Source organism: Panthera uncia, assembly GCF_023721935.1.
Source record: "Panthera uncia isolate 11264 chromosome A3 unlocalized genomic scaffold, Puncia_PCG_1.0 HiC_scaffold_11, whole genome shotgun sequence".
Lineage (NCBI taxonomy): Eukaryota > Metazoa > Chordata > Mammalia > Carnivora > Felidae > Panthera > Panthera uncia.
In genome coordinates this window covers 8,705,414-8,724,454 of record NW_026057578.1, presented here as the reverse complement: position 1 = coordinate 8,724,454, position 19,041 = coordinate 8,705,414, and the positions used below count along the sequence as shown (strand labels likewise).

The window sequence follows — 19,041 nt, the reverse complement described above, 5'->3', positions numbered from 1 at the left end:
GGATCAAGTTACGTAATCCAGATCCCGCTGCTACCCCTTCAGAAGCAGATTCCTGAGCTCTTGTTCCAGGGGGGGGGGGGGGGGGGGGACAGTACAATTCTCAACTCCGTGGAAATTGTTTCCCTTCTAAGAAAGAAAAAATAAATCATCTGCTTCGACATCTAATTTATATGGTTTCGTTAGCGCAATTTCTCGGGGGGGGGGGGGCAGGGGGGGGGAGGCGAGAGACAAAAATATTGATAAATTTGGTAAGATTCATGAATTGTCACTTGGTAACTGTAAATGTCACTGCTGAGGGACAGCTGCCAACGTTCTCCTTAGGAAACAAGATCTGGGCTCCCGATGTGAGATAAACACAGCTCTCAGAATATTTCTAGAGACCAGGCCTGTCTTTCATTTGGCAAGCCCTGTGAGGCTTCTAGAAACTTCTTTCTGGAGGGAAACATTAACATGAGCTCAGAAGGATGTTTGTATCTGTTTTCAGACCACTCTCTTCCTCTCTCTGAATAAACGCAGTGCTGATATAATGGAACTTTAGAAATGGAAAGGCACATGACGTGCAAATATCATGCGAATTACACTCGAGTATCTCCATTCCGACACCAACCCTGGGGATCAGTGAGGGTGAGAACCTGCCTTTCCTTCCCCATCCTTCCTTCTAGCTAAGACCACCAACCAGCTGCAAACTGAAATGTCCATTGGAAAAGAGTGTGTATAAATCCTTGAGTTTTATGTATTTGGCCCCATTTTGTAGTTCAGCAAATTCACCAAATCTACACCATGTTACAAAGCACCGGGGGCACAAGGCAGATTGGGAAGCACAGTTTTTTCGGCAAATTCATTCCACAAATTTTAGGGAGCACCTGCCGTGTGCACGACACTATTCAACGTGCTACGGAATACGGCAGTTAACAATGCACACAACGTCCTAGTCCTCCTGTGCTTATCACGGCTTCTGACGGGGGGGAGCTGATACCAGACGCCTCGAAGAGGAGCTCAGAGAGGGTCCAACCCCTCTGTCATTTGTGTTTTATTCCTGGTTTTCAAAACAACAATATTTCAGAAGGGGGAATTCTCCTTCTGAAAAGCATACAGAAATGAAATAGCTTAAAAATAGGTCAAGGCCTAAATGTAGAATATAATCACAGAGTATATTGGATAGCCCAGACAGTCCCCACAGGATTTCTCTAAGGTCACAAGTAGATTTCTGAAAACTCACCACCCGCCCCCGCCCCCCCCCACCCCCCCACCCCCGCCGCCCTGCCCCACTACAATGTGCCTGCTTGGTTGAGTTTTGCATCATTAATGTCCCAGGCACAAACCGCTGAACTTAGTTGAAATGCAGAAAACAAACTAATGAAATGACATATTTGGGAAGCATTTATGTAACTCTGGGTAAGCAGTGAGGAGATGTACATATACATGAATTTACTGTTATTTTTCCAGGGTCTACAGACAGTGACACAGTAAAAGTCTATGATTTTCTGAAACTTTTCACACTAAATCCAAAGATTACAAGGCCTTCAAAGGGGCATGCATTCTGTTGTTTTCTCCATCTGTCACCTCACCGGTTATCTGACTGCGTTCCAATCTTTTTCACTGGGTTTCATTTTTTAACCTTGTTAAATGTTTTTGTCTAAAAAAAAAATGAAAAGTGTCATTTTCACATTATCCTCTACTCTCGACAGGCATAAAAGTATGTGGATGAATGCTATAGTGATAATAATCGTGATGAAATCACTAAATTCTACTCCCGAAACCAATACCACACTATATGTTAACTTGAGTTTCAATTAAAAAAATAAATAAATAGGGGCGCCCGGGTGGCTCAGTCGGTTAAGCGTCCGACTTCGGCTCAGGTCATGATCTCACGGTTCATGAGTTCGAGCCTCGTGTCGGGCTCTGTGCCGACAGCTGGGAGCCTGGAGCCTGCTTCGGATTCTGTGTCTCCCTCTCTCTCTGCCCCTTCCCTGTTCGGGCTCTGTCTTTCTCTCTCTCAAAAAAAAATAAACATTAAAAAAATTTTTTTAAATAAATATAAAATAAATAAATAAATAAATAAGAAATCTCGAAGGCTTTAAACACACACATACACATATGCCATTCTAAAGAGTAATAAAGTGATATCTATTTGGAACAAGCATTAGGCCAGGAAGAAAAAAAAAATCACAACTGAACTTTCGGTTTATTTTTTTCCCCGGTGAGATGTTAAAATGCTAATTTCATTTTCTCCCTTCCTATATGTGGCACTTTCTCAAAATATCCATGAAATGCTTTTAGACAAAGATTGAGCAGGAGAACGAGATACAAATTTCCATTCCCCCAGACAGAGATACATGTTTCCATTGTAGGGAAGGATTAAACATTTTGAAACTTGTGAATCATCTTTAGAATTTCTACAGGGGAATTTTACCTCTTCATCCAAAGTAAAAGCTACTTATCTCCTTTGGTTTCCTGTGACAGATTCAGAGGCATACGCAGATATACAATTTCCAGGCTCTGGTTAATCTTCTTCCAATAGTTACGAACAATGGGCTAACGGGCGTGGGTGTTTCTCCAAAAATTATTCATGCGCAAGGCAGCCCAAGGCTTCAGGGAAAACTAGAAATGTTTTATGGATTAGAATAGGACTGTTTTAAAATGCTAGTACCAGGTGGAATGCTATTTCTGCAACAGGGCTCTGTCCATTTCCTTTGGAAAAATATATTCCAAGTAAAATGGCTCTTCCAAGGAAAGGCACCTTGATCTGCAACCTTTCAGCACACAAATGAGTTTACCAATAGCCATATGATAATCATTAAGGCCTTTTAACAAACGATCTGTTTGAAAAAGACAGATTAAATCCTCACAGCCCTTCCTACAATGTTTATTTGCTTAAAAGCGCTTCTGGAAGTACAAATAATAACTCTTTTGTGAAAACCCCCAAGAGAAGTTGAAAAACTCGAACAAATGCATTACTTAAAAAAAGAAAAAAACCTACCACTCCCTTCAACCCCTCCAGAAAATGAATTTCAGTGTGTTTGCTGAATTATCTTGAACCTGAAACCTGTGTTTGGGTATCCATCCCCAGGCAGAGGCTTATAGTTACAGAACTTGCACAATCATACGATTATGTCGCAAACGTGGAGACTTTGTACAGTGACATTTTCACTTTTTAAATGACCCATATAACATTCAGGAATTATAAATGTGTTCGTATATTTTTTAAATACACAAAGTTCAACCGGTTTGCGGAGAAGAAGGAAAAATTGTTCCCGTCCTGTACTGGGGCTAAATATGACAGGAACATTCCGGTTTTGCAATACAATATTTTGGCTTCGAGCACAGCAGAATCAGAACGCAGTGTAAGTCCAGAAAAGCTGACACACGAAACAATTCTCATTTGGCTCAAGGTTCTCAAATGTCACGATATCTCGAGACCCGCTATCCTTTTTGGTCTCTAATATACTCATATCCGCCTGATGTCTCTTGACTTTGATTCCTAAAAGCCAGGCACCGTCAGCATGAATCATAAACTTCCAACCCCCTTAAAGCTCCAGAAGGCAGTGGATCCGTACGGTCTTTTTAATGGTCAACCAGCTCTTACACTGGGGAACCCAGATCACTTTTTAAGGAATTTGGTATCAACCGTGATTCCAACACATTTGTCCTGTTGTGTGAATTCTAGGTTGTTTTTGATTTTGTTTTGTTTTGTTTTGTTTTTGTGTTTTTGTTTTGGGGGTTTTTTTGGGGGTTTGGGGGGTTTTGTTGTTTTTGTTTTGTTTTTTTTTTTTTTTTAGAAAAGGCAGTGGGACTCTAAGGCAGAGTGAGTTGGGAGAATCACATTCATCCTTGCTCTGAAGGAAAGTGTTTATTTGCCAGCGAGGAAAGGCAAACACGTTTTTATATTAGGAAAGCAGACTAGTCATTTTCAAAGAAAAATGACTACAACCATACCTGTAGAATGTTTCTGTGCAAATGCACTAATTTTCTAACGCCTGCATGCTGTATATAATACATTTGCCTGTATATTAGGAGGAAAAGCCAGGCTGTTTTCCCCATGTACAATGCAGCTTGGATGGCTGGGAACATAAGCCTTCCGTACATTTTTTATACTGTACATATTTGTATATACTAACTATATCTCCATGTATGAACACAGATTTTGTTATATTTGCCTGTTTCTGTTTCCTACCAAACTGGCCCACAATGGGGATTCTTTTGTACAGAAAAAAAATATATATATATATGCTTGTAATTTTTTTCCTGGTCATTTTCTTTCGATAGCTAATGAAAGAATGAGATTTGACTTTACAAAGAAATTCTAAGACCCAAGTTTGTCTGTCTGCATGAGTCCCGTCCAACTGCTGGATCTAGGGAGGAACCCGCGTCCTAACTCAGAGTTTTCCTTTAAAGGCATGCTTTACCCCTTGGGAAAACTGCAAACTCATCCATGTAGAATTATCCTCTTTGTATTTGATCTAATAGTGCCTGAAAAATTTTTTAATGTCTTCTTAGAGGAAGAATTCATAATTGTCGAAATCTGAAACATTAGCTTAATTTTGTTTTTATGACCTCGCAATTTTTCTCCTTACTTATCCGGTTGTTGTTGTAACGGGGCCCCAGGCCGTTCCTGACATCGGCGTGTTCTTCTTCTGCATTAAGGATGTTTTTAAAATTACAGAGATTATTGAGCCAACAGGCTGTTTTAATCAAAACCATGTTTCACTTGTTTTTGATGATTATAAATTGTCCTTGCAATGAAAAAAAAAAAAAAGTTTTCTGCTAGGAAAATTATACCACCCTGTGGCCAAACAGATTCATCACAGATAGGCAGGAATCCGTGCCCACTTCTCCAGGATCTCGAAAATGCTTCCCTTGGCTGGCCCTTGGCTGACTACTCCCCATCATCCTGAATGCTAGGACTCAATGCAGTCACTATTTGCAAATTTCCAAAGGCTTGGCCAAGTTGTCACTGCCCAAAGACAAACAACCCAGCTGGAAATGATGGCTTTCCAGCTTGGGAAAAAAAAAAAACAATGCAGGGATTTTCAGAAAAGGTGCTCCTGCCTTTGTCCCTTGGTGCCACCCTCCTGTCATCTCTCCTAATTATAAACAATCTGGTCTTGATATCACATATAACTTAAACCAGGTCAAAAGGAACATTCAGATCAGCCCCTCGCTGAATAAAAATGACTTCGTTCGGGTGCACTTAAGATGTATGTCTGTGTACGATGCTGCGGCATTGAAATTATCTCTACGAGGAGAGATTTTTTTAATACAGTTTTACCACTAGAAATAAATTCTGATGGTGGAGATGAAGAAAACCCTTAAATTATGTCGCAAAAGCCATTATTTTTTACATCTCAAGAGTTGGGGTTTTTTTTTTAAGAAAATCATTCGACTTTGAGAACTGTAATTAAAGCCCTAAATAATAGATGCTACTTTTTTTAGCTATTCTGAAAAAAATAATGACGCCCTAGCCAAGGCTATATGGAGCCCCTCATTTCCATCAGAAAGGTTTCTATAAGCGTATTATTTACATTTTTACACATGATAACTCTTTCCTTTGGGAGAAAAAGGATGTCTTTTTTTTTTTTTTTTTTTTCCCACTCAGCAGTGGAAAATAGACTGTTTCCCATCTGAAACCTTACCGTAATTTGCATCAGGAAACCCAATGGCCAACATTGAGTACTTGGGTGTGTTCCATTATGATTTTGCTGGAGACTGTCCCTCATTCTAATGCTGCAGATATTGAACCACCTTTGTGACACCCAGCTGATACGGTAGAACACACAGACATCCCTCTCACCACCATTAGCTTTTGGCAAATGGCTTCCTTTCCATCAATGCCGACTTCCGCTTTGGCCAAGTGAGACATGAAAAGTAAAAGAGAGAAGAAGAGAAAGAAAGAAAAAAAAAAACCACACAGATGCACTTAAAACATGAAAAGAATTATTTATATGATAAAAATATATTTAGATTTTCAAAGCACAAGACTGAATAGAAGTGCTCTTTTTATGCTTTGTGAAGATGTTACTGTTAAATGTCTTTCTACATCAGGCTTAATAAATCTGTAATGACATTTGATGGATTGATTTCTGCCTATGTGTGTTTTTTAAAGATGGCAAGAGAGGAGAGAGGCAAGGGAGAGGGGAAAGGAGGCAGTGGAGGAACGGCACTGACCCCCGGGGAGGCCAAGCGAGGAAATTATTGGGCCTCCCTCTTGCTTACACCTACTGACCTGCTTCCAGTATCTACCCTCATCCCCAACAGATTTTTTTTTTTGTTTTTCACAAATGCCAGCACCCTTGCTTGGTTTCTCGGCTGCCTTCGCATGCTCTCAAATCCGGTCAGCTTGTGCCTGTGTAATTTATGATGTAATCTCAACGGAGGCAGTGGGTGGCTGTCTCACAAATTCAAGGATGAAGGCAGAAGGCAGACATGATTGAGATGGCCCGGCCTTCTCTACCTCAGAGCGATAGCCCTGCTTAACACTCAGTTTCCCTATGTCCTCCCTCCATTTCTTTTAATGTCCTGGGAGAATTGGAACATGTTTCACACACGAGCTGCCCAAGCAGATGCTGATGCCCCACCAGAAATGATTTGCTGCCTGTGCACAGCCAGCTCGCGGCCTCCGTATCGTGTGGCTACGTGAGACGCGTGCTCATTAAATTATGATGACTATCCTATCACCTGTTAGCTCCACTTCATTGCCATGGCCCCATGTCTGAGCCGTAAACTATGAGAGCCCAGCGAGAGAAGCAAGACAGGTGGGGAGAGGGGAAGCAGCGAAGGCAGGGTGTCAGGGTAAGCAGTCTGGAGCAAACCAAAGGGTTCTTGGTCTTCCTTCACTCAGTGACTGTTTACTGGGCACCTATTAGGTGCTACATCCGAGGGTTACACCGATAGTCGTGATGATGGTCACGAGAGCAGAGTCTAGAGTCAAATGGTGTTAGGAATCCGGGCTCTGTTATCTATGTGTTATCTCTATGATCTAAGGCCGGATCAACAGAAGAACAGAACATTATGACAGGATGCGGGTGGGGACGCCAGGGGCTCAGGGGTGGCCCCCAACCAAGCTGAGAAGTCATGGAGGGTTCCTGAAGAAGTGACACTGAACATAAAGGTAATTTCTCAAGGAGCATTAGAAGAACCAGAAGTACACAAGGATACATCCCTGAACTTCTCCCTTCCTCCTTCCAATCCATGCACGGGTCCTACTGTTTCTAACTTCAAAATACAACTCAAGTCTTGTTCACTTTGCAATCATCCTAGATTTCTGTGTTGGCCTTCTAACTGGTCCTTAAGCCCTCTGTCCTCAAATCTGCACTCTACCCTGCAGCTGGAGTGATCTCTTAATAAAGTAAAATGGACCCCGCCATTCTGCTCCTCAAGACCAAAGACGGGCATGGCTTTTCTTTGCAGGGTCAGATAGTAAATAAGTTTGGCTTGGTGAGCCCTGTGGCCCCTGACCCGACAACCCAACTCAGTTACTGTGGTGAAACGCAGCCATAGACAATAGTTAGCCAAATGGGCATAGCTGTGTTCCCATAAAACTTTATTTACAAAAACAGGCAACAGGCTGGATTTGGCCCATGGGCTACAGTTTGCTGACCCCCGCCCAAGACCCTCCAACACCCAGGATTTCCTACGGAAACAGGCCTCAAGACGAAACGCGAGGAGAGTTTACATGGGAGATGAATCCAAGAAACGCCAAGAGGGGAGTGGGGAAGGGAAACGGGAGATGAAAAGATGTCAATAAGATAAAGGGGCCTTAAAAACAATGACCCCCCTGTGCAATGGCGCGAATCCCGCTGGGAACTCTGGGAGCCAGGGCAGACCATCTCCTCAGTGACTCTGCCTACGGAGATGGGAACTGGGGTATTTATGCACCACCTTAGCTCAGTTATTAGTGCAGGGCCGCTGCTGGGTAAGGGGAGGGGGCAGGGGGCCTCAACTCCCCAGAACTTCCAACCAGCCCAAAGGTTGGAAAAGGTAGGCTTCAGTGGCCAAAGACCACCCCAAGGCACAGAGTCACGTGGGTGGAGTTGGAAATAGAGATGAATGGCAGGCAGGGAAGGACCGATGCCAAGGGACACGGGCAGGCTCCTGTCACAGCCCATCTCACTCAGAATAAAATCCAAACTCCTCCCCAGACCCGCCCAATCCGTCTCCTGCCGGCTCCCCGACCCCATCTTCCCCCTTGTGCGCCCAGCTCCCGCTACACTACCTTCCAACGGTGCCTAAAAGACACCACACTGTGTCCTTACATCCCCAGTGTATCAGGATTGATACTGAATCCTCTGAAAGGTGCTCCCTGAGCCCCCATCGGGAACACTCTCTTTTTACTCCGGAGCCCCAATCCCGTACTCCTGTTGTGTTCATTTGCATGATGTCAGTTTCCCCCACAGGCCACACATGAGGGCAGAAATCAGCGTGTGTCTTGTTCACATATTCCCAGTCCCGGGTGTGGCCCAGTCCCACACACAGTGGGTGTCCAAAAAATATTTCTTAAATAAATAAATGCTGTTTTCCTGGAGATCTGGGGACGCCCCAGCCACTATCTCTGAAATGCTGCCTCCCTTGCCCCTGTCCACTCATTGCCTGAACCTTCTAAGATCTACCCCTTTCATTCTACCCCCAGGGCAGCGAAGCATTTCTTAAGGACTTTTTGGCCTCAAAGACTGTCATCTGCTAGATCTTGGAACATGCTATTGAGCTATCCCACCCTGCTGGACTGCCAGGGGCCTCAATGAGTTTCACCTGACTTATCTGGAATGGTCTCCATGAGGAGCAAGGAAAGGAGGAAGTCAGGAGTGCAAATGAGTGTGCTTGCTCTAAAGCCAGTGGACTCAAGGCAGAACCTCACTAGTCCAAGTGCAGAAGCCAGACACAGGCAAGTCCTGAAGAAGGCAAGACACAGCTCCCAAGCTAAGAGGGGTCAGGCTGGACGAACTGAGGTCCTTCGACAGTCCCAAATGTATCCAATGTGTCATACATCTTGCTCAGTGCATATCTGAATGCATATTCAACAAACTGGCCATTTGAAACCACCACGGTCCCGGGGCGCCTGGCTGGCTCAGTCAGTAGAGCATGTGATTCTTGACCTAGGGGTTGTGAGGTCAAACCCCATGTTGGGTGTAGAGATTACTTAAAAATAAAATCTTAAATAATAAAATAAAATAATGAAAATTTTGACAAAATGAAAACAATATAGCCCCATTGATTTTATTAAGTGCGTGTATTGCCTTTTCAAAATTAAAGAACAAATGAAGATAATAGAGTAGGAAAACTAAAAGATGAAGGAATGTACCTGTTAGGCATGAAAATATACTGTAAAGCTGTAATAATTTTTAAATGCCTACTGGCACAACGGTGAACAAACAACTCAGTGAAAAACAAAATAATTCCCAGGAATATATTAAGCATTTAAATAAGAATTCAGCATATTATAAGAGTAGAATTTTTAATTTGTAAAGAAAAAAAGTGCATTAGGGGCGCGTGGGTGGTTCAGTCGATTGGGCACCCAACTTTGGCTCAGGTCATGATCTCTGATTCATAGGTTCGAGCCCCACATCAGGCTCTGTGCTGACAGCTCAGGGCCTGGAGCCTGCTTTGGATTCTGTGTCTCGCCCCTCTCTCTGCCCCTCCCCTGCTCATGCTCTCCCTCTCTCTCTCTCTCAAAAACAAATAAATATTTTTAAAAAGTGCATTAACAACAAATAAAATGTTGTACAATTGGCAAATTTCTCAGGAAAACAACTAAGTTAAATATCTCATATTTATTAAATTATATTTCCGATGAATTAAAGAATTAAATCTAGAAGTGAAATCCCAAAACCAGAGGAAAATATAGGTCAATATTTACCTGATATCAGGCAGGGAAGTTATTTCCAGGTACAAATGCTAAATAAGAAATTATAAGGGTGCCTGGGTGGCTCAGTCGGATGAGCATCCGAGTTCAGCTCAGGTCATGATCTCACAGTTCGTGAGTTCGAGCCCCGTGTCAGGCTCTGTGCTGACAGCTCAGAGCCTGGAGCTTTCTTCAGATTCTGTGTCTCCCTCTCTCTCTGCCCCTCCCCTGCTCGAGCTCTGTCTCTGTCTCTCAAAAAGAAATAAACATTAAAGAAAAAAAATTTAGAAATTATAGAAACTAAAATTCTAGGAGCAAGAAAAAAAAACACCATATATACAATGAAAAGTCACAAATGGGGGGTAATTATTTGAATTAATACATGGTTAATTGTTTTAGCATAATTAGTGATGTAAAGAGTGTTTATATGTCTCTAAGAAAATAAATAAATATCCATATAGAAAAATTTTGGCAAAATTCATGAGCCAATAGGATGCAAATAAAGAAATATAAATTTTCAATGAACACTTAATACAATATCAAGTAACAGTAATAACCAAAGAGACATATATTAAAACAAGGAGAAATCATTTGCACTTAGCTGACAAAAATAAAACATAATGTCTCCATTATTGGAGAGAGCTCAAGGAAAAGACATCCACGCACATTGCTGCTGGGAGCAAAATGAATAAGAACTTTCTGGAAAATGATTCAGCAGTATTTGTCAATTTCTCTAAAAATGTGCATGCCCTTGGGTTAATTACTCTTCTAGAGAGTTTTCCTCTGAAAATAAGTGCAGATATACAGAGATTTATTTAATAAAAACGTCCAATCATAACACTGGTTATAATTGTGAAAAATTGGAAAGAACCTAAGTGTTCTTAGGTGGAATTAAATGAATTATGGTATACCTATGTGGTAGAAAAATACACAATCACAAAAATTTGTTTTAAAAAAGCAGCCACAGGCTGGTTCAGGATGTAAAGCTTGGAAGTCAACACTCTGTCCTACCAACAAGCAAAAAGCTAAATAGACTGAAAACATCAACAATTCAGCTTGGATCCATAAGAGAATAGAAGACACAGGGCAAACCTCTACCCCCAAGATTGAAGGAACAGACACAAATACAGGGAGTAGAGGTCTAACAGAGAGGAGACTCGGGTCAGAAACCACCATGGGAACCACTGTGGGGACAGGACAACTAAACTGTAATAAGAAGTTTCTGGAGGCTCCGTGCAGACAACTCTGACACTTAAAAACCCTAGGAGGACCCAGCCATGCATGGAGGGGCCCTCAAAATGTTGTGAGATTTACCTCCAGGAGCTCGACCAGATTCCCACAGTAAGTATCAGAGAAAAGTCTTGAGCTTTCTGCAGAGGAAAGGAACAAAAAGAACCATTTAAAAATACACCACGTGACGCCTGGGTGGCTCAGTTGGTTGAGTGTCGGACTTCGGCTCAGGTCATGATCTCAGGGTTGGTGAATTCAAGCCCCACGTCAGGCCTGCAGCTGTCAGTGCAGAGCCCGCTTCAGATCCTCTGTCCCCCTCTCTCGGACCCACCCCCACTTGTGCTCTCTCTCTCTGAAAAATAAATAAACATTTGCAAAAATAATTAAAATAATAAAAAATAAAAATACACCAGAGCACTCTGTTCTTCTTAACAACTCCTGCCCTTAAGACAGACTAGTTAACCAGAGTCTAACCTGCTGGGGTATTCTCAGAACCTAACTGACCTGAGGAAGAGAAACACCCAACCCCAAGCTGCCCAAGCCTTCCTACCCCACCTGAGGTGGGGGAATGGGGGAAGACTGAGAAATTCTTGTGAAGTTCACAGCCCAGAGGCACAGGCTCACCAAAACACTGACACCTAATAGTAGGACTGTAGACCAGTGCCCTCTCCCCACACCTCGCCACCACATTACTAATGCCCTATTTACAGTAGGTCCTTTCACCCAGTACATCATGTCTGGCTATTAAGGAAAAATGATAAGCATCTCAAAAGGAAAAAAAAAAAAATGCAGTTTGAATAGACCATCAGAACCAGATATAGCAAGGATATCAAAATTACCAGACCATGATTAATATGCTAAGGGATATAGACACCCAGACACCGTGCAGGAATACATGGGCGATATGAGGAGAGAGATGGGAATTCTAAGAAAGAACTATGTTACAGATTTTTAAAAAAGGCAAAACACTGTAATGGAAATGAATAGTGTCTTTGATGGGTATATTAGTAGACTCAACATGGCTGAGGACAGAATCTCTGAGCTGGAGAACATACCAATAGAATCCTCAAAAACTGAAAAGCAAAGAGACAAAGACTGAAAAAAGGAAAACAAAACAGAGTATCTATGGTCTGTGAGACAACCACAAAAGGCACAACACACATGTAATGGGAATACAAGAAGAAGAAGAGAGAAAATATTTGAAACTGTCATGACCGAGAATTTCCTCTAATTAATGTCAGCCACCAAATTACAGATCCAGGAAGTCTACGAAACAGGATAAATGCCAAAAAACAAAAACAGAACAAACAAAAACTAGGTAGATTATCTTCAAACTACAGAAAAGCAAATATAAAAAAAAATAATAATGAAAGAAGCTGGAGGAAAAAAAACACTTTACCTCAAAGTGAGCAAAGAATTGCTTCCAACTTCCCTTCAAAAACCATGCAGTCAAGAAGAGTGGAATATTTAAAGTGTTGAGAGAAAAAGACAAAAAACAAAACACCACCAACTTAGAATTCTGTACCATGATAAATTATCCTTCAGAGTGAAGGAGGAATAAAGATTTCCTTGGACAAACAAAACTTGAAGGAATTCTTTGCAAGAAATGTTGAAAGAAGTTCTTTAGAGAAAAGGAAAATAATCTAGGTCAGAAACTCAGACCCACATAAAGAAGGGAAGAATATCAAAGAGAGAATAAGTGAAGGTAAAATTAAAAATTTATTTTTCCTATTCTTAATGATTTAGCAGATAAGTTTATTCAAAATGATAATACTCAAAATATATTTGGTTCTGTATGCTTATGTGCATATCACACACACACACACACACACACACACGTGTGTGTTTGTATATGAGAAAAATGAATGATAGCAATGATCAAGGGATGAAAGGGAGGAATCATAGCTATCTCATTATTATAAGATATTCACACCACTCATGAAGTGGGATAGTGTTACTTGAAAGTGGATTTGGATTATTTGCAAATATATATTGCAAACTCTAGGGCAATCATTTTGAAAAGTAAAGAATAATGACTGATGTGCTGAGAAAGTGGAGAAAATGAAGTCATACAAAATACTCAGTTAAGCCCACAAAAGACAGAAAAGAGTAAAATATGAAAATTGGGAAAATAAAACCAATAGAAAACAGTAACAAATATGGTGACTATTAATCCAACATTATCAACAATCATTTTGCATGACAATGGTCTAAACACACCAATTAAAAGACATTGTCAGAGTGAATTAAAAAACATGACCCAGCTCTATGTTGTTTGTAAGAAACCCACTTTAAATATAAAGACATCTATAGATTAAAAAGCAGTGGATGGAGGGGCTCCTGGGTGGCTCAGTCCATCGAGCGTCTGACTCTTGATTTCAGCTCAAGTCAGACTCTGTGCTGAGCATGGAGTCTGCTTAAGATTCTTTCTGTCTCTCCCTCTGTTGTCTCTCTCTCTCTCTCTCTCAAAAATAAAAATTAAAAAACAAAAAGAAGTGGATGGAGAAAAATATACCATGCTAACATTAATCAAAAGAAATCGAGAGTAGCTGTAATAATTTCAAACAGAGCAGACTGTAAAGTAAAGAAAGTTATAAAGGATAAAGAAGGGATAATGATAAAAGGATTAAAATCTCTAAAAACACAACAATTCTTAACATATATGCACCACACAACAGAGCATCAAACTTCATGAGATAAAACTGATAGAAATGCAAGGAGAAATAGATTAATAGATGAATCCACCTTTATAGCTGGAAACTTCAACACTCTCTCTCTCTTAGAAATGGAAAGATCAAGCAGACAGAAAATTAGTAAGAATTTGCTATAGGCAAACTCAACAACACCATCAATCAACTGAGCACAGTTGACCTTTATAGACTACTTCATCCAACAATAGCAGAATATATATTTTTCTCAAACTCACACGGAACATTAGCCAAGATAGACACATTCTGGGAGACAAAACATATTTTACCAAATTTAAAAGCATAGAAAGCATGCAATGCCTGCTCTAGAAATTAAATAGAATTAAGCAAGAAATCAGTAACAGAAATACTGCTAGAAAATCCCAAAATATGTGCAGATTAAACGACACACTTCTAAATAACACATAGGTCAAAAAACAAATCTCAAGAGAAATTTTAAAACACTTTGGACTAAATAAAAATGAAAACACAACTTATCAAAATTTGTGGGGTGCAGTGAAAGCAGTGCTTAGAGGGAATTTATAGCATTGAATGAATAATTTAGAAAAGAAGAAAAATCTAAAATCAATAACCTAAGTTACCAATTTAGAAAACTGGAAAAAAATAAATTAAATATGAAGTAAGCAGAAGAAGTAATAAGAATTAAAGCAGAAATGAGTGAAATTAAAAGCAGAAAATCAACAGAGAAAATCAATGAAACCAAAAGCTGAAAAGATCAATAAAATTGATAAGCCTCTAGCTTACCAAGGAAAAAAAAAGACACAAATTACTTATATCATAATAAAAGGGAAAACATCACTACAGATCCCATGGACATAAAAAGGATAATAAAGTAATACAATGAACAACTATATGCCCACAAATTTGATAACCTAAGTGAAATGGACCAATTTTTTGAAAGACACAATCTGCCAAGACTCACACAAGAATAGATTATCTAAATAGACCTCTATTTATTACAGAAATTGAATCAATAATTAATAACCTGCCAAAACAGAAAGTATGAGGCCCAGATGGATTGACTGGTGAATTCTACCAAATATTTAAGGAAGAAATCATACCAATTCTCTACAATCTCTTTCAAAGAATAGAAGCAGAGAAAATCCAACATTATCATTCTATGAGGCCACATTACCCTAACACTGATACTAGACAGAGACATTACAAGAAAAGAAAACTATAGATCAATATCTCTCACAAACATATATGTAAAAATCCTCAGTAAAATATTAGCAAATCAAGTTCAAAAATACGTAAAATGAATTGGACACCATGACCAAATGGGATTTATCCTGGGTATGGGAGGCTGGTTCAACATTCAAAAATTAATTAATGTCAACAAGCCAAAAAAGAAAAATCACATGTTCATACCAACGGATGCAGAGAAAGCTCTTGACAAAATCTAACACCCATTCATGATAAATACTCTCAGTAAACTAGGAACAGAAGGGAATTTTCTCAATTTGATAAAGACTATCTACAAAAACTTGCAGCTGACATCAGACTTAGTGGTGACAAACTTGAAGCTTTCCCTCTAAGAGCAGGTACAAAGCAAGGATGTCCCCTCTCATGACCTCTTGTCAACGTCATTCTGAAAGTCCTTGCTAATACAATAAGACAAGAAACGGAAATAAAAAATGTATACAGATTGTGAAGGAAGACATCAAACTATAATTGTTTACAGATGACGTGATTGTCTATGTAGAAAACCTGAAAGAACTGACAAAAAAAAAACTCCTGGACGAAGTGACTGTAGCAAGGTTGGAGCATCCAAGGTTAACAAGCAAAAGTTAATGACTTTCCCATGCACCAACACCAAACAAGGGGAATTTGAAATTAGAAACACAATACCACCTACATTAGCACCCCCCAAAAATGAAATACTTAGGTGCATAAAACAAAATACGTACAAGATCGACTTGAGGAAATCTATGAAATGCTCATTATCCTGAAACAAATATTTCACTGTAGGTTAACTAAAATTTAAATTGAATAAACAAATACACAAATAAATAAATAAAATGAAATCAAAGAAAAACTAAATAAACGGAGAGATGTTCCATATTTATGGATGGGAAAACTCAATATTTTAAGATGTCACTTCTTTCCAACTTGGTCTGTAGAATCAAGGCAATCCCAGTCAAAATCCCACCAAGTTAGTTTATAGATACTGACAAACCGATTCTAAAGTTTCTGTCGAGGGCAAAAGACCCAGAACAGTCAACACAATACTAAGGGAGAACAAAGTTGGAGGACTGAGGCTATGTAATTTCAAGACTTGCTCTAAAGCCACAGTAATCAAGACGGTGTGAAAGAACAGACAAGTATATTAATAGAACAGAAGAGAGAGCCCAGAAATACAGCCCTGTACATATAGTGAACTGATCTTTGACAATGAAGAAAAGGCAATGCAATGAACAAAGACAGTCTCTTCAATAAGAGAACAACCAAAAGTCCACATGCAAAAAAGTGAATCTAGACAGAAGGTACACGTTTCCTAAAAACAAACCAACATGGATCATATGCCTACATGTAAAATGCAAAATTATAAAATTCCTAGAAAGCATTGTAGGGGAAAAATCTAAATGACCTTGGATATGGTGGTGACTTTTCAGAGACAACATCAAAGACATGATCCATGATAGAAATAATTGATAAGCTGGACTTCGCTACAGTTACAAACTGGACTTCACTAAAATTAAAAACTACTCTACAGAAGACAATATCAAGAGAACTAGAAGACGAGTCACAATCTGGGAGAAAGTATTTGCAAAGGATTGTTGCTCAAAATATACAAGAACTCTTAAAATTCAGCAATAAGAAAGCAAATAACCCAATTTTTAAAAATGGGCCAAAGACCTTAACATACACTTAACCAAAGACGGTATACTGATGGCAAGTTATCAGGGAATTGCAAATTTAAACAACAATGAGACATCGCTACACACTATTAGAATAGCCAGAACATTGACAACACTAGAGAATGTTCTGGAACATTGACAGCAACGATGCTGGCGAGGGTGTGGGGCAACAGAAACTCTCCTACTTTGCCGGTGGGAATGCAAAACCGTAGAGCCATCTTGGAAGACAGTGTGACAGTTTCTTACAAAACTAAACATACTCCACACCATACAATCGAGCAGTCATGCTTCTTGGTATTTACCCAAAAGAGTTGAACACTTTTGTCCACACAAAAACCTCTACATGGATGTTTACAACAGCTTTATTCATGGTTACCAAAACATGAAAGCAACCAAGATGTCCTTCAGTAGGCAAGTGGAAACTGTGGTCCATCCGGACAATTGAATATTACTCAGCACGAGAAAGAAACAAGCTAGCAAGCCATGAAAGGGTATGGAGGAATCTTAAATGCATATTACTAAGTGAAAGGAGCTAATTTGAAAAGGCTACAGGCACCCTTTCAAGTTGGCGACATGGGTTTCACTCCATTTTGTCTCTTGAGCCCCCAAAAGCAAAAATATTTACTATCTGGCCTTTCCCAAAAAACATTTGTTGACCCTCATTACACTGTCACTAGATTGTAGATTCCTGAGGGCAGATTCACCATTGTATCCCCAACTTCTAAGACAGCCTGTCATGGCTTACACATCACAGCTGTCCGGGATGATATTTGCGGAGAGAATCAATGAATGCATGAATGAGTCCTAACTAATACCCTAACATATACTATGTATTGATGCTGACCTAGTGAGTAAAAGGTAACGCTGAGAAGCGTCCCAATCCTCCAACAATCCCAGGAGGTACCGACTCATACCCCATTTTACAGCTGAGAAGACCCAAGTTGCCCCAAGCACAGACCCCTTGACAAGGTGGACCTGGAATTCACATCCAAGTTTGTGATATGGGAAGGCCACACTCTTGTAAGCTCCTAGCATGAGCTTTGGCAAATGGCAGGCCCTATAAAATGATGGTTTGTTACCATAAAGTAATCATTGGGCCTAAGTTCTGTGATGTGAGCAGAAAGTGTCCCAGGACTTCCAAGAGCCAGCAGTGAAGTCTGGAGAGCTGTGGGATGAGTAACAGAGAAGACACACTTCTCCACCAAAGCAAGTGTGACAGGCAAAAATCTTTGAAATATGAACTGATGTCTCATCTGCCCCTGAGTTATCCAGTCCCCCCTTTGGTCTGCTTCCCAGTTTCCAGAACTAAGCTCCTCCTGCCCCGAAGGAAATGGAAAGAATTTGAGAAAACACAAGATGTTCTAAGATGTTTCTTGCGCCCTCAGCTACGCCTGCCCGCCCCCATCCCTTGATTGATTGCCTTTAATGACTCCCTATGGCCCTGGTATCAGTCCATTGGCCTCAGCTGGCCTGAGACCCTGCCTGCCTAGGCTGGCTCCTGCCATCCCGGGACACTCGCTTCCTCTGGCACGTTCAAACGGGGGGCCCTTCAATTTCAGCACCCTCCAGGCACTGTCTGGCCTCAGCATCTCTGCACATGCTCTCACCCTACCTTCTTCTCTGACCTCCAGTCTAGGAAAAGTCCTGCTCTCTGGTTGCACCTACGATGTGTGCACCTGCGACAACGTATACTGCCTGCTGGCCTGTCACCACGCCGGAGAGTAGGGCTCGTGCCCAGAGGGGGGGCACCCGGTGAAGGTGCGTTTGGCACAAATAACAAAGGCCCTGTCGTGGTCTCCTTCCATGTGCTTTTGGATTTACTCTTCGCTGCACGATAGAGAGGAAAAGTGTGCCGTGCCTAGGGTAGAGACGGAGACACAGGGACCCAGCAGGGCTGAACACCATCTTCGAGGCCACATGGCGGGGTGAAGGGAACCTGAGACCCTAGCCTGATTTCATACCCTGAACTCCTGTGGTATTTCACACGGCCGCCTCAGCTTGCGTCTGTGTCTTTTCCCGCCTCCTTCTGCACCTTTGTTCTTCCGTCCACACCCAACCTGCAGGCATTAGGTGGAGAGAGAAGACGTATGATATGATATATGATATGCATAATAGTATATTGATATATGATATGTGATAATATATAGCATATGCTGTATTAATAATCCTGTATTACCTCTAACGTGTGGTCTCTACAACACACATTAATACTTAACCATTTCTGAGCACTTACTCCGTATCAGGTAGCTGACAGAAATCACCTTTCTTAATCTTTACCGTTGCCCTAAAGTCAGCATTCTCCACAGGGTGATACTGCTCCTGAGCGGGTCAACATGGATTCGCGGGGAGTGAAAAATCTTAGCTGTTACAACGCCTTGTGCTCCTCCAAAGCACCACAGTATGTAAT

The 19,041-nt window shown here is 40.8% G+C and overlaps 1 long non-coding RNA gene across 1 annotated transcript; it reads right to left on the bottom strand.

The window, feature by feature from the left end:
• Positions 1–1,369: 1,369 nt before the first annotated feature.
• Positions 1,370–18,693, bottom strand: LOC125936043 (uncharacterized). Its single transcript, XR_007461907.1, has 5 exons — positions 18,596–18,693; positions 11,150–11,205; positions 5,634–5,841; positions 2,414–2,601; positions 1,370–1,636 (listed from the first exon to the last, which is right to left on the bottom strand). It is a non-coding gene; the product is annotated as an uncharacterized LOC125936043 (long non-coding RNA).
• Between the last annotated feature and the right edge of the window lie 348 nt (positions 18,694–19,041).